The following is a 16,009-nucleotide window of genomic DNA, read 5'->3' as shown; positions in this document are numbered from 1 at the left end:
TTTCTGTCAAATAAATAAATAAAAGCTTTAAAAAAAAAAAAGTCCAGAAGAATATATAGTTTTGAAATATCTAGGAAAATATTATATTCTCCTTTTTATTTATTTATAACAAGTGTATCTACTCATTGTCAAAATAATCAATAGAAAAGTGCAGAATTAGAAAGTGCAATCCTTCCTTCAACGGTTCCTTCTCTGTCTCACTTGCTAGACTCCTCACTTTTAAGTCTGTTTATCTCCTAAAATTTTTTTCATTCAAATACTGTGTATGGGTGTGTTCACATCACTTTCTTCAGATTCACATATGTATTTTCTACAGATTTACATATGTATTTTTAAGAACACATATTGTTCTTCTAACTTGCCTTTTTAAAATTTTACAGTGTATCATACATACCTTTCACTTCCACGCCCCCAGCTTTATTGAAGTACACCTGACAAATAAAAATTGTATATATTTGTGGTGTTGAACACACTTTGTTTTGATCTATGTGTACATTGTGAAAGGATTACCACAATCAAGCTATTTAACATATCACCTCATAGAGTTACTATTGTGGTGAGAAGATCTATTCTCTTTGCAAATTTCAAGAATGCAATACAGTACTACTAACTCTAGCCATCATGTTGTCCATTAGATCTCCAGAACTTATTCATCCTGCCATAGCTAAACCTTTGACCAACATCTTCCTGTTTCCTCCAAAGTCTGGCCTCTGATAACCCCATTCCAATCTCTGCTTTTATGCGCGCAACATCTTGAGACACCTCTCATTCTTTTTTTTTTTTTTTTAAGATTTTATTTATTTATTTGACAGACAGAGATCACAAGTAGGCAGAGAGGCAAGCAGAGAGAGAGGGGGAAGCAGGCTTCTCGCTGAGCAGAGAGCCCGACGCGGAGCTCGATCCCAGGACCCCGAGATCATGACCCAAGCTGAAGGCAGAGGCCCTAACACACTGAGCCAGCCAGGTGCCCCTCTTTTTTTTTTTTTTTTTTTTTTCCTTAAGGATTTATTTATTTATATTAGAGAGAAAGCGTAAGCCAGCAGAGGGAAAAAGAGAGGGAGAGAAACCAACTCACCACTGAGCATGGAGCCAGATCCCCCAACCCGGAGATTATGACCTGAGTGGAAATAAAGAGTCAGACCCTCAATCAACTGAGCCACCCAGGCGTCCCCAAGACCTTTCTCTCTTTTTAAAGCATGAAGAGAGTTTCATTGTATGGATATGTCATAGTTGAATTTACTCCCTTCCTACAGATGAAGATAGAGATTACTTCTGTTTTGCTTTTTTTTTTTTTTAGCTATTACAAATAATGCTTAGGCCTAGAAAACAATTTAGGGATAAATAGGCTAGGACAAACTTGGGAAAGAAAGATATAACAAAACCCTTACCAGTGAGCACCATGTGGGGCACCTGAGACAAGCAGGCCCTTCTCATCTCAGTTTAGTGCCTTGTTATTTCAGATCAAGAGCCAAAGAAAGAACCAGGCTGGAGGCAGGAGGGTGTGTGACGAGGTAAAGACAGGAAAAAAAAAAAAAAAATGCACAGCAGCATTTCTGAGAAGTTGTTCAATTTGAACTACGTGTACATCTTAAAGAGAACTAAGAAGCAAGTGTATAGGAACCCTGTGGAGAAACCACAGGACATGTAAGGAGCATTGTCTATGAAGCTCAGATTGATGGCATTTTAAGAAAGAAAATGATGGTGACAGTGAGAAAATGTTTGGGCGTTTAGTCTCTCATGTCAGTTCCCATAGGACAGGGGCTGGATCTTCTTCCTCTGTAGCCTTGATACTTGGCATAATTCCTGAGAAGTAAAAGTGTTAATAAGATACTCGAAGAAAAGCAAAGGATACTACCCTCAGGAGGACCAAGTCTTTTGGACATGAGCCAGCAGAATCTACCTGAATGTAGATAAATCTTGATCTGTGACTTTAAAAAATTATTTTATAAAACGCTAAAACATTTAGCTTAAGCTGAGAAGCAAAAGATTTTTAAAAAGGTGTCACTAAAAGCCTCTGTTAACTTAGTTTACAGAACATATTTCTCTGTGTACTCTTGTGTTTCATTCATTGCCTGCTCAAAAATACATAACGAGTTAAGGTGTACCTGAACTGGTCATTGAATTTTTTTTTTTAAGATTTTATTTATTTATTTGACAGACAGAGATCATAAGTAGGCAGGGAGGCAAGCAGGGGGCGGGGGCGGGGAAGCAGGCTCCCTGCTGAGAAGAGACCCTGATGCGGCTTTAACCTACTGAGCCACCCAGGTGCCCCTGATCACTGAATTTTTTAAAATTATTTTTTAAACTTGACCTCATTTTTCTTGAACCTATCACTGAATTGTTTTGTGTCTAGTTGCCAGCTGTGTCAGTGGGCTGGTTTCTGCCTCTTGGCCTCAAGATTCATGTTCCTAAGTGAAGTAAAAAGGATCAAGTGACCCATGGCCTGTTTCCCGTCTTGTTAACAGAGAATTCAGGGAGATGTTTAAGACATAATCCTCTGTGTGATGGTCCTATTAACTGGCTAACTAGGGTCCAATCAACCGAAGTCTCAGATAACTAGATGATATTATTATGAAGAAAAGGCTAAGGGAAAGATAAGCAGACAGGGGCGCCTGGGTGGCTCAGTGGGTTAAGTCTCTGCCTTCAGCTCAGGTCATGATCTCAGGGTCCTGGGATCGAGCCTGGCATCAGGCTTTCTGCCTACTTGTGATCTCCGTCTGCCAAATAAATAAATAAAATCTTAAAAAAAAAAAAAAAACGATAAGCAGACGGATATGAAGGGATTCACTTTTTAAAAAAGAAAAGAGCGAGCTTAGACACCCTCACCTTCTACAACAGGGTCAGTAAATTACCAAAAATTTGCTAAAGGGAAGATTGTCAACCCTGTTCGCCATTGTTTGAATTCTCCAGAACGGTCATCATAATGACCTCGACACACTAGGGGAAGAAAGACTCAATTGAACTGAGTAGCACTGCTCGTATTATATTCCAATTCTCCATATATTCATTCACTCAGTAAGCATGAGCAGAAACAGTAGGTAATCAGGAAGACCACTCTCTAGTCATTCTGAATCAGCAGGATTGTTCTGTTGAGCTTTTTAATCACTTCTGTTCTCAATTCAACCTTGAATCCTCCCTCCCCACCTCGGCAGAAGCTCTAGTTCTTGTTGAGACAGGCTTCAGAGGACTCTGAATAGTTTGTGGATAAAACTATCTGGTGGAGGGGCGCTTGGGTGGCTCAGTGAGTTAGAGTCTCTGCCTTGGGCTCAGGTCATAATCCCAGGGTCCTGGAATCGAGTCCTGCATCGGGCTCTCTGCTCAGCGGGGAGCCTACTTCCCCCTCTCTGCCCTGCTTCTCTGCCTACTTGTGATCTCTGTCTGTCAAATAAATAAATATAATCTTAAAAAAAAAAAAAAGAACTATCTGCTGGGAGGGACCCGCCAGCCTTGTGAGAGAGGAGGAATGATCTGTGTAGAAGGACATTTTTAGAACCGTCTTTTAGCAGCGTGACTCTGAGTGTGGAAAAATATACTGAGGGCTGCCATCTTGTGTTCTGGGTCTTCATTACTATATTGCTGTCTAACTCGGCTTCAGCTTCTTTATCATAAAATAAAAGAGTTCAGTTAGGTGATGGTGCCATGGAGATAAGTACCTTCTACTAACACATGTAATAGGAATGTTGATAAAGCCACATCAAGATAAGTTTCTAAAATCTTAAAGATTTATGATTCTTTATAGAGATGTCCCCTCCCCCCTCCCCAGGAAATTCCAAGGGCACTTATTTTTTTTTTTAAGATTTTATTTATTTATTTGACAGAGATCACAAGTAGGCAGAGAGGCAGGCAGAGAGAGGAAGGGAAGCCGGCTCCCTGCTGAGCAGAGAGCCCGACATGGGGCTCAATCCCAGGACCCTGGGATCATGACCTGAGCCAAACACCAAGGCTTTAACCCACTGAGCCACCCAGGCGCCCGTAAGGACACTTATTTTAGACACCAGTCCTAAGGGTATGTTCCCACCTCCCTCACCCCCTCCCCTCAATGAGGCATTCCTTATACTCAGGGATTCTGGAAAGAGCCTCTCCCTTCTAAATTAGATCAACTGTAAACCTTGTCTTTCCTGAAGGTCATGAGAGCCTGGAGATTGTGTCGGGGACTCAGAGCTATAAACCTGACATATGGTCCTATGCCAGCAGTCACATTCTTATTGCTCTGCCCAAAAAATCTTTGTAGCTCCCTGAGCTCAGGGAGACCCACCTGCTTTAGCCCATCTGATGGTGAGGCCTATCTTCCTTCAGCCAACTTAGGGTCCCTCAAAGCGAAGTCTTTCACAGGGCTATTCATTGGGATTCCAAATTGAAGCTGATTTTGGCCTGGACTGAAGCCATCACCAATTTAGAGGAGTGAAGAAAGCCTCAGCTGCAGGTCTCTTAACCAGTCTCTGTGAGGCAGGTAATGTGTCATGACACCCTTTGGTAAAGATGAGTTTTCTGAACCGGCTCTGGAGTTCCTGGAATTGGTTCTCTAATCTGGTTAGAGTTAAAGGCACTGATAGTCCGTGGTGTGTTGTGGAAATAGAGATACACAAAGCATCCGTGCTCCTAAGTTATTTAGGTGATCCTAAATATTGACAAAAGGCAATGTCCCGGGTGCCCACATAATATGCTTCTCCAAAGAAAATCCGTGGCTGGCTCTTATAGGAAAGAGTTATGCTCCCCTCGCTCCCTTTCCTGTTACTACAGAGACTTATCGCTGATCTGAAGAATGTGGCTTTGGAAATGGTTGGTTTGGCTTTGTGGGTGGCTGAAAGCCCCTGGGGCTGGGAGCAGCCGCTTGGAGTAAGTGCGCGCTGTGTCACTTGGCCAGAAGAGATCTCATGAGGCAACGTGAAATGGTGTCTGTTTGGGTCATTTTTTTCTTTTCCTTGCCTCACTGTCCCATTTTTAAGACTTAACGTAATAAAAACAACCATGACAACAGTGATCATTCACATGGCCTTTAGTATGTGCCAGGCACAGAGCTCTCAGGCCGTAGCAGATTCTTGTATTTCATTTTTACAATGACACGACGAGGTAGGTATTATTATTAACCCCATTTTACAGGTAGGGAAACGGAGGCAAATCCAAATAGGTAATGGACAAGGAGCCAGGTATGGAAGCCAGGAAGTCTGGCTGCAGAGCCTAGGCTCTCGGTGCACTTGAATGACCCATCGGTCCGGTCTGTGTTGCAACCTCCCCAAGCCACTCAGTGGTGCTATGATCTTGGACTGGACCCTAAAACTCTTCGAGCCTCTGCCTCTGAATCTTAATGGGGAATAAGAACAGCTTCGGTCCGATGCAATTGCTGTGAGCCCGAAGTCAGATGCAAAGGGCTCAGTCTGGGGCCTGTACATCATGAGGGCTCAGTAACGGGGCTTCGCATTTACTAAGACACCAACATACCACGGGCACAGTCAGCTCAGCCCAGCTATGACATCAGTGATGGAAGGATACTGTGCTTGGTAGTGGGTAAGCGGGTGACTGCAACACTGTGGGACAGAGAGCTCTGGACGCAAGAGTACCAGGCAGAGAGTAAGGACACTCGGGCAAAATGGGTGTGCTTCCAAAACAGCTTAGAAAAGTTTTGCTTTGGGGAAAAGATTTAGTGCACCTTGTTCTAGAAAGGAGAGTCAAGTGACTAGGAGAGACTACAAATTGGTTCGGCTCCGTAGACAGACTGGCTGTCTCCCCTCCCTTCCACCCTGACACCAGTCACCTCTGATGTGCCACGAAGAGACTCTCCCCTGTAGAGATCCTCTGAGTCCCAATTAATGACCTACCTGAGGAAGCGTCTTGATTTCAGGAGGAGACACTGAGAAGTGAGGGAACGAAGCCCACATATGTCAGCCTGGGTTTGAGTTATGGGAGGTCACGGGTCAGCAGTCCAGGCTGGAGGCAGTTTGCTAAACTAACCAACGTAAAAGAGACCTGCAGGAAGGGAACAAAGAAAAATTGTATCAAAAATTAAAATTAGGGGTGCCTGGCTCAGTGGGTTAAAGCCTCTGCCTTTGGCTCAGGTCGTGATCCCGGGGTCCTGGGATCGAGGCCCACATTGGACTCTCTGATCCGCTGGGAGCCTGCTTTCTTCTCTCCCTCTCTCTCTGCCTGCCTCTCTGCCTACTCGTGATCTCTGTCTGTCAAATAAATAAATATAATCTTTTTAAAAAAATTAAAATTAGGGGTGCCTGGGTGGCTCAGTGGGTTAAGCCTCTGCCTTTGGCTCAGGTCATGATCTCAGGGTCCTGGGATCTAGCTCTGCATCGGGCTCTCTGCTCGGCAGGGAGCCTGTTTCCTCCCCCCACCCCCGCCTGCCTCTCTGCCTACTTGTAATCTCTGTCTGTCAAATAAATAAATAAAATCTTAAAAATTTAAATTTAAATATATCTGTGCAGTGGAATATTATCCGACCACAAAAAGCAGTGAAGTTCTGATGCATGCTACTTCAGGGATGAACCTTGAAAACATTATGCTGGGTGAAAGAAGCCAGGCACACTGGACTCTTTCTTGTATCCTGTTGTAGGATTCCATACATAGGCACCCTTCATATACGTGGAATCATATAATGTGTGGAAAGGAGATTAGTTATTGCAGGGGAGGGAAAATGACCCGATGGGTGTGAGGTTTCCTTTTGGCTGATGAAAATGTTTGGAATCGTATAATGTTGATGGTTGCACAATACTGTGAATAAACTAAAAACACCACTGAATTGTGCGCTCAAGAAAGTAAAAGTGATGTTTTATGTTAAGTGAGTTTTATTCCAAATAAAAAATTAAGCAATAAACTCTCACATTCTAAAACAAAAATATCTAAAAGATATGAAATAGTCATTGATGGACGTTTTGGTGTTTTGCAGATTTGGGCTAAGGCGAATAAAGCTGTTAAGAATACTCCTGTTCGGGTTCTTTCATTTCTGGGGGATACGTGCCCAGGGATTAATTGCTGGGTCATATGGAAAGTCTATGTTCAGTTTTTTAAGAAATTGCCAACCTGTTCTCCAAAGTCACTGTACCATTTTACGTTCCCACCAGCCACGTACAAGAGATCTGGTTTCTCTGATTCCCTGTGAGCATTTGGCATTGTCACTATTTTCACTTTAGCTCTCTCAGTAGGTGTGTTGTGGTATCTGGTCATGGTCAAATGCATTCCTCTCATGGCTGGTAACGTTGAAGACCTTTTCTCGAGCTTTTTTGCCCTCCGTATGCCCTCTTCAATGACATGTCTCTTATAGGCTGCCCATTTTCTAATTCAATTCTTTGTTTTTACTCTCAACCTTCAAGCATTCTTTGTATGTTCTAGGTACAAATCCTTTGTCAGACGTGTGGTTTGCAAATGGTATTTTCTCCCAGTCCACGGCTTGTCTTTTCATCCTCTTTACATAGTCTTTCACACAGCAAAAGCTTTGAATTCTTCTGAAGTGTAATTTATACCTTTTTTTGATGGATTGTGATTTTTGGTGTCGGGTCTAAGACTCTTCATCGAGCCTGAGACTTACTTTTTGAAAGAACATTTTTTTTTTCTAAGTCTAAAAAGACATACCTATTGTAGACCATTTGGAATAGAAAGAAAAGCTCAATGGAGAAAGTTAAAATCACTAATAAAGTCAGCATCCATAAATATGTTTGGTATTAGATGCCAGGACTCACAACTTAATAAAAATGTCACCTCCTTTATAATGGGAAAACAGAACCCTCCAAGAGTAAACTGCTCTATTGAGTACCAACCCGAGTGCTCAGGAAAGGTGCTTCTCTTAATGCCAAGATCAGCTGTGGGAGTTGCCATTCAGAAAAGGCTAAGAACTACTGACCCAAACAGTGAAACTCGTGTTTATGAACCACAGCTGTTAGTCACAGACTGTAATTGCTCCACCAGATAAAGAAGCTATTTAGGAGAGCAGGTTGCTATAGCTGAAAAGAAACAGAAAATAGACTTTAGGAAATCACAGGATGGTAACTAAGGGGAATGTCAGGTTTGAAGGTGGAACGGATCTCTGGGTATTCATCCACCTGCGCCAGGCTGATCTTGCACAAGGAGGACCAGCGCTGGCTGATGTTCTGTTTTGTTGGAGGGAAACCGGTGGAGGTTCTCTTTTTCATGTCCTGGTAGGTGGGGGCCTCTGATGGCTAGAATCCTCCAGCGGGCCCACTTCTGGGCACCTGGAGCTTTGCCTCTTGCCCCGCCCCCTCCCCTGCCCGACGTGGTGATGACGCAGTAACAGTTGTGATCAGAGCGGGAACTCCCAACAGTACTCACCCCTACTCTTACCCCACCCCCTCCACACAACAGATGTGAGCAAATCTTCAAACTAAGCATTAGACGGATTTCATTGCGCCCTATGCATCACCACCAACCTCCCGAGAAATTGATATTTTATGAAAGGGCATTTTGTGGGCCTCCTAGGTGGCTCAGTCAGTAAAGCCTCCGACTCTTGGTTTTGGTGCAAGTTAGGATCTCGGGATCAGGAGATCGAGCCCTGGGGCTCCCTGTTGAGCAGGGAGTCTGCTTCCCCTCTTTCTCCTCCTGCCCCTCTCCTGTGCACCTGCTTTTTCTCTCTCTCAAGTAAATAAATAAATCTAAGAAAGAAAGAAAGAACAGTTTAAGAGAAACTTGCTGTTTAAATTGTTCAGTGACGTTAGGAAACAACCCTGAATGTGATTTGGTCAGCCTAGATTTTCAAACATTTTCAAACATCTAGTCTATACTCATTGAGTCTGCTTGAGTTTCTCTCTCCTTCACCCTCTGCCCCTTCCCCCCAGTAAATAAATAAATATTATTAAAAATGTAGATTAAAAGTTAATTTTATGGTGAAAATTGCAACCTAAATGTCCACTGATTTCAATTATGATAGACCCATACAAAAGGTCGGCATTTACTGTCATGGAAAGGTGCCTACATATATTGAGTTTCTAGTTTTTAATGGTCAATTATAAATTAACAATAGAATTTTATTCTATTTTTAAAGAGGCATTGAGAAAGAAATATAATAAGATATTATCCATGGTAATCTCCGGATGATTAAGTTATAGAGAATTTTATTTCCTTTTTATTTTTTCTTGAGTTTTCTAAATCTAATTGCACTGAAATTATATCGCATTAAGAATCGGGAAGAAAGAAAACTAATTCCCAACAATGGTCATAGGGTCGCCGTGTTAAACAGAACTATACATCTAGTTCACAATTGTATTTACTCGTTTTATAAGGTAAGGTATAAAAACTCATATTTTAAAATATTCAAAAGGGACAAGGAGTATAAATAAAGTGAAAAATAAGAATGCTCTTGTGAATCTCGTGTAATTATTGTCAACAAAAATATATATATATTGAAAGCAGAAATTGAATAGTGAGCAGATCTAAAATGCAGAAGCTAGTGTGAAGAGGGATGAGACAACCTTGAAGACAAGCGAGCGAAATTTACCAGCCTCCTGCCAGCCACCCCTCAGCCCACTCCCAGACATCCCCTCATAATCACATTGCCCTTCTAATAAGGGAAATCACCTTCTTTATACTCTGAGCACGTGGGTTCCAACAGACATGGACACCTAGTCAGGCATGCAAATTAGCCTGGACCCTAAAACCCAAATGAATCAAGTCAGATTCAAATTACATTACACATTTGGGTGATAAGTCACAGAAGCAGCAGGCACTGCTCCTGGGTGTGTGGAAGGCTTTTCCTCTCTCCTGGGCCCTCTCACCCACAATTTGTTTATTTAAGAATTGACTCCCCAACCTCCAGGCTTTGACTTCAATGTCAGTTGCTCAGAGAAGAGAAAAATTGGCTTGGCAAAATTGGCCCAGCCCCTTGCTTTGTTCTCTATCATCAGCCCTGATCATATCCTGGGGAGCACTTACTACAATTTGTGATTTTTTTTTAAAATTTATTATTATTATTTTTTTATTTAAAAAAAATTTTTTTTTAAAGATTTATTTATTTGTCAGAGAGAGAGCGAGCGAGAGCGAGCAAAGGCAGACACAGTGGAAGGCAGAGTCAGAGGGAGAAGCAGGCTCCCTGCGGAGCAAGGAGCCCGATGTGGGACTCGATCCCAGGATGCTGGGATCATGACCTGAGCCGAAGGCAGCTGCTTAACCAACTGAGCCACCCAGGCGTCCCTACAATTTGTGATTTTTAATGCTATGTTTTTATACCTGATCCCTACCTTCTCTTTCTCCCCAGACTGTAAGCGCCATAAGGGCTGGGACCGTATGTGTGTGTGTGTGTGTGCGTGTGTATGTGTGTGTGTGTGTGTATGTGTAAAATCTGGCTTTGTTTAGACATCTTTTATTTTAGCCCATGATAGGCATTTAATAAATATAGTGTAAATAAGATGGAAAATTTTACAAGTCCATTTTTGGGAATAAATTCTAATTGCATTAATGTTTTAGATAAGACTGATGCTTGAATGATAGGTCCATTTTTGAGATGAAATTCTAATTGCATTAATGTTTTAGATAAGACTAACGCTTGAATGATAGGTCCATTTATTCCTTCGTTAATTCTTTCACCCATTCAATTAACAAACTTCTATTAAGAGCCTACTATTTGCAAGACTCTGTGCAAGGTGCTGGGGATAGGAGCACTTACCCAGGAAGACAGATAGAAAGAGGCCAATATGATCTAGGCAGACATAAGCTATGATATGGGTGATCTAGGGTTTTAGGGGAGCATGGAGCTGGCTATTTCTGAACTTTAAGAACTGCCACTGTTTTCTTCTCTACCCATCATCCTGTGACATCCATTGAAACCCCACAATCTCCTACCCAACATATTGACTTGGGTCACCTGTATACCTGCCTCTTTGTAGAGAAAAGATAATCATCAACTTTTAAAACAGAAAAAGTATCAGGAAGTGACACCATAGCAAACAAATAAGAAACCAGAGGCATAGTTTGAAAAGCTGTCTCTGCAGAGTCGGGTTTTATAGATTGTCCTCTCTCTCTCTCTTCTTCCTTCCCTCCATCCTTCCCCCGCCCCTCCTTCTCACTGTTCTGTCTCACACACGGCCCAGACACAAGACACGGAGAAACAAATGTTTTCTGACTCGATGACTTCATTGGATTAGTGCTCCTTTGAAAGTGATATTGTTACAGCCATAACGTGTTTATGTGTAACACAGACATCTTTATGTATAACACAGACGTGTCTGCGTGGGGAACATTAACATCCTGGCCTTGTCATTTAGCGAGGTAGGAAGTTCAGCCTAGGACTATAGATCCCCAAAGCTTTGGGGAATCTTGATACAGGAGGAGGGAGCTGGAGAGAAGAGGGGAGATTTCTTCAAGGATTATTTCTCTTTTTTTCCCTAACTCTCGTGGGCTTAACTCCTACTCTCTGAGAAACAATCCTCTTCCAACACAGCTGGGATGGTTGTCAGGCAGAAGTATACTTACTGAGGATAGCAGTGGTCCAAGAAAGGGTCAAGCAATTAGAAGATACTGGTAAATCATCTTCGACAAAGCAGGAAAGAATGTCCAATGGAAAAAAGACAGCCTTTTCAATAAATGGTGCTGGGAAAATTGGACAGCCACATGCAGAAAAATGAAATTGGACCATTTCCTTACACCACACACAAAAATAGACTCAAAATGGATGAAGGACCTCAATGTACGAAAGGAATCCATCAAAATCCTTGAGGAGAACACGGGCAGCAACCTCTTCGACCTCTGCCGCAGCAACATCTTCCTAGGAACAACGCAAAAGGCAAGGGAAGCAAGGGAAAAAATGAACTACTGGGATTTCATCAAGATCAAAAGCTTTTGCACAGCAAAGGAAACAGTTAACAAAATCAAAAGACAACTGACAGAATGGGAGAAGATATTTGCAAACAACATATCAGATAAAGGACTAGTGTCCAGAATCTATAAAGAACTTAGCAAACTCAACACCCAAAGAACAAATAATCCAATCAAGAAATGGGCAGAGGACATGAACAGACATTTCTGCAAAGAAGACATCCAGATGGCCAACAGACACATGAAAAAGTGCTCCATATCACTCGGCATCAGGGAAATACAAATCAAAACCACAATGAGATATCACCTCACACCAGTCAGAATGGCTAAAATCAACAAGTCAGGAAATGACAGATGCTGGCGAGGATGCGGAGAAAGGGGAACCCTCCTACACTGTTGGTGGGAATGCAAGCTGGTGCAGCCACTCTGGAAAACAGCATGGAGGTTCCTCAAAATGTTGAAAATAGAACTGCCCTATGACCCAGCAATTGCACTATTGGGTATTTACCCTAAAGATACAAATGTAGTGATCCAAAGGGACACATGCACCCGAATGTTTATAGCAGCAATGTCCACAATAGCCAAACTATGGAAAGAACCTAGATGTCCATCAACAGATGAATGGATCAAGAAGATGTGGTATATATACACAATGGAATACTATGCAGCCATCAAAAGAAATGAAATCTTGCCATTTGCAACAACGTGGATGGAACTAGAGCGTATCATGCTTAGCGAAATAAGTCAAGCAGAGAAAGACAACTATCATATGATCTCCCTGATATGAGGAAGTGGTGATGCAACATGGAGGCTTAAGTGGGTAGAAGAATAAATGAAACAAGATGGGATTGGGAGGGAGACAAACCATAAGTGACTCTTAATCTCACAAAACAAACTGAGGGTTGCCGGGGGGAGGGGGTTGGGGAGAAGGGGGTGGGATTATGGACATTGGGGAGGGTATGTGATTTGGTGAGTGCTGTGAAGTGTGTAAACCCGGTGATTCACAGACCTGGGGATAAAAATATATGTATATAAAAAATATATGTTTATAAAAAATAAAAAATTAAAAAAAAAAAAAAAAAGAAGATACTGGTAAATCACAGACACATCACAATGCGAGTTCCACTTTATAATAACCTGATGGCAAAACATTTATTTCAGACCCTGACACACCATCCCAAAAGAAACAAATTAGAGGGAGTGTTTTCTCAAATATTTTCTTTATATATCAAAATACATCCTAGAAATGATTTTTTTATTATCACATTTTAAAGGTCTTTATTCTTCATAAATTATGAAAGTAATCCAGGCTTACTGTAACAAAATCAAACAATGCAAAAGTATATAAATGAAAAGTTCGTCTAGCCTCTCCTCTATCACACTCCCCAGAGCAGCAGTGCCCATTAGAAATATCATGTGAGGGCGCCTGGGTGGCTCAGTGGGTTAAGCCGCTGCCTTCGGCTCAGGTCATGATCTCAGGGTCCTGGGATCGAGTCCCGCATCGGGCTCTCTGCTCAGCAGGGAGCCTGCTTCCCTCACTCTCTCTGCCTGCCTCTCCATCTACTTGTAATTTCTCTCTGTCAAATAAATAAATAAAATCTTAAAAAAAAAAAAAGAAATATCATGTGAGCTGTATATGTAATTTGAAGTTTTCTAGTAGCCACATTAAAAAAAAGTAGAAAAGGAAGAGGTGAGATTAATTTTAATTATATCTTTTATTTAATGTAATGTATCCCAACTATTTTTACTTCAATATGTAATCAATATTATCAAATTATTAATAAAATAGAAAATTATTATTGAGATATTTACCACTTTTGAGTACTAGGCCTTCTAAATCTGATGTGTATTTTACACTTACAATACATCTCAATGGATGCTATATTCTCATTAAAAATACTTGATCTGTATTTAGATCTCCTAAAACATACAGTTGAAGGACAGGTTTTAAATTAAATATGAAGTAATTAAAATTAAATAAAATTTTAAGACCCAATTCCTCGGTCACACCAGCCACACTGTGAGTACTCAGTAGTTACGTGAGGCTACCATATTGAACTGTACAGCCCTAGAGCAAACCACTATTACTTTTGGTGTGGAACCTTCTCAAACTTTTCTCTATGCATATATAATTAAATATAATGCATATGCATATATAATTAAATATAAAATATGTTATACATATCTGGATTTCATTTCAGAGAAAGACATAATCAAGCTGTATATATTTTACTCAACAATTTAACTTTTTCACTTTAAGATATATTTTGGATATTATTATATATTATTATAAAAATATACTAAAGTATTATCTATTTTTTATTATTTATTACATCTGTGTAGCACATTTATTTAACCACTTTCCTTCTAGTGGACACATAAGTTGTTGCTGATATGTTGCAGTTATAAACAGCCAAGTTTGCAAACTTTTGCTAGTATTTCCACAGGATATACCCCAAGAATTGTCCCCTATAAGCCAAAGAGTATGCCCATTAAAACATTTGAAAGCTAATGCCCTCCCAAACACTTGGGCCAGATTTTATCCTACACACTCGTGGCTGGCATTCCTTTCCAGCATCTGTTGATGCTCCAAATGTCAGAATCCTAAAACAAATCTTATATTCATCTAGTCCAGTCCCTTTATCTCCTGGACAGGAAAACCAAACCTAAGCTGTGGGAAAAGGCCAAACAGCATGTTTGTGGCCAAGCTAGAACTTGAGCAGCTTTTAGGTTCTTGCCCTGTCTCACCAGGCACGGTGGAGCTGAGCAGAGTGTCTAGAAGCATCCTGGGGAAGGGCATCCCTCCTTGGATGCAGCCTGCTGCCCCTCGCTCCTGCCCTTTGCCGTTAACAGCTAGCACTGGCTTAGATCAGCAGGCCCTTCAATGGAGCGTCGCACTGCGCCCCAGTGAATAAGGAGCAGGAGGCAAAGGAGACTTTCCTCGACATGTGTATCCAACATTAAATTCAATCTGCTCAGATGCTTGCTACAATTTCAAAGTATGCCTTTCCTGCCTTTCTTCTGCTAAACACAGCCAAATCATGGACCCAGGCAGAAGGAAAAAAAATAGGTATTTTGTTTCATGCAGAAATAAACTCCACTATTCAGCAGATCCTGGTGGGCCACGGCTCAGAAACATTCCACCTTTAACAGGGTCTCTTTGGGAGGACAGTGGCAGAAGGGCATAGAGGTTCTTTTGGAGGAAAGTGGCTCCCTGTAAGTACCCTCCAGCCACTGAGGCCCCATGAGATACTAGGGGCAACTCACGTGCCAGTGAGATGGGTTCCTCCTGAGGACCGCAGACCTCCCTTCGACTCCCGGCAGCTTTACAGAACCCAGGCACACAAGAGCTATCTTGTAGAATCCTCGTGGGTAAGCTCTGGGCTTACTCATTGGTGCCAAGTCGGGGTTTGGACACCTTATGTCCCAACTTGACCTCCAGAACGTTTCCCTCTTCCCCATCAGTCTGCTGGCCCTATCCCCTACCCTGCACAGTCCCAAAGGGCTTCGTTCTCTATTCTCCACCTGCTGCCTACACCCCCCAGCCCAACTGTATTACAGGCATTAAAAATTAAAAACTATCTCTTATGCTATTCATTTATTTCTCTTTCTAAAAATCAATTCAGACCTTTTAATTCTATTTTTTTTTCTTTTTCTGTTGTCTTACACTCCCTCTTTCTGGCCAATCATGATGTCTTCTTGACATAGTGACAACAAAAAGCCAAAATTCAGGTAGAGGAAGTCTTCTTGTTTTCTGTTACATTTTGCCAAATATTTATGCCTCTATACTCAGTGTCTCCTTTGGCTCTTTTTTATTTTATTTTATTTTATTTTTTTGATTTTTATTTTTATGGTGTTCCTTTGTTACGGGAAGAAAGGAAAGAGTACCACACTAGGAAAAGCTAGGCGGCAGGAGAGGTCACAAACAAAATAAGGATTTATGTCATGCTTTAATTAGCATGTCATCATAAGGTTTTGGACTTCGTCATCCTTGAAATTTAAAAAAAATTTTTTCTTAAGATTTTATTTATTTATGTGACAGACAGAGATCACAAGTAGGCAGAGAGAGGGGGAAGCACGCTCCCAGCTGAGCAGAGAGCCCAGTTAATGCAGGGCTCCATCCCAGAACCCTGGGATGATGACCTGAGCTGAAGGCAGAGGCTTTAACTCACTGAGTCACCCACGTGCCCCTTTCCTTGACATTTCTTTACCCCCAGAGGCAATTCATTGCCAAGCCCGTTGATTTTAC

The 16,009-nt window shown here is 41.6% G+C and overlaps 1 long non-coding RNA gene across 6 annotated transcripts in view; it reads right to left on the bottom strand.

The window, feature by feature from the left end:
* The window catches only part of LOC131810982 (uncharacterized), a 109,183-nt gene that overhangs the window by 72,320 nt on the left and 20,854 nt on the right, over positions 1–16,009 (bottom strand). For all 6 annotated transcript variants that reach the window (XR_009345779.1, XR_009345778.1, XR_009345780.1 and 3 more), the window contains exon 2: positions 5,817–5,964. This is a non-coding gene — a long non-coding RNA (uncharacterized LOC131810982). The remainder of the gene's footprint in view (positions 1–5,816; positions 5,965–16,009) is intronic.

Source organism: Mustela lutreola, chromosome 1, assembly GCF_030435805.1.
Source record: "Mustela lutreola isolate mMusLut2 chromosome 1, mMusLut2.pri, whole genome shotgun sequence".
NCBI lineage: Eukaryota > Metazoa > Chordata > Mammalia > Carnivora > Mustelidae > Mustela > Mustela lutreola.
The sequence above is the reverse complement of the archived record's forward strand: the minus strand, read 5'-3'. Positions and strand labels throughout refer to the sequence as shown.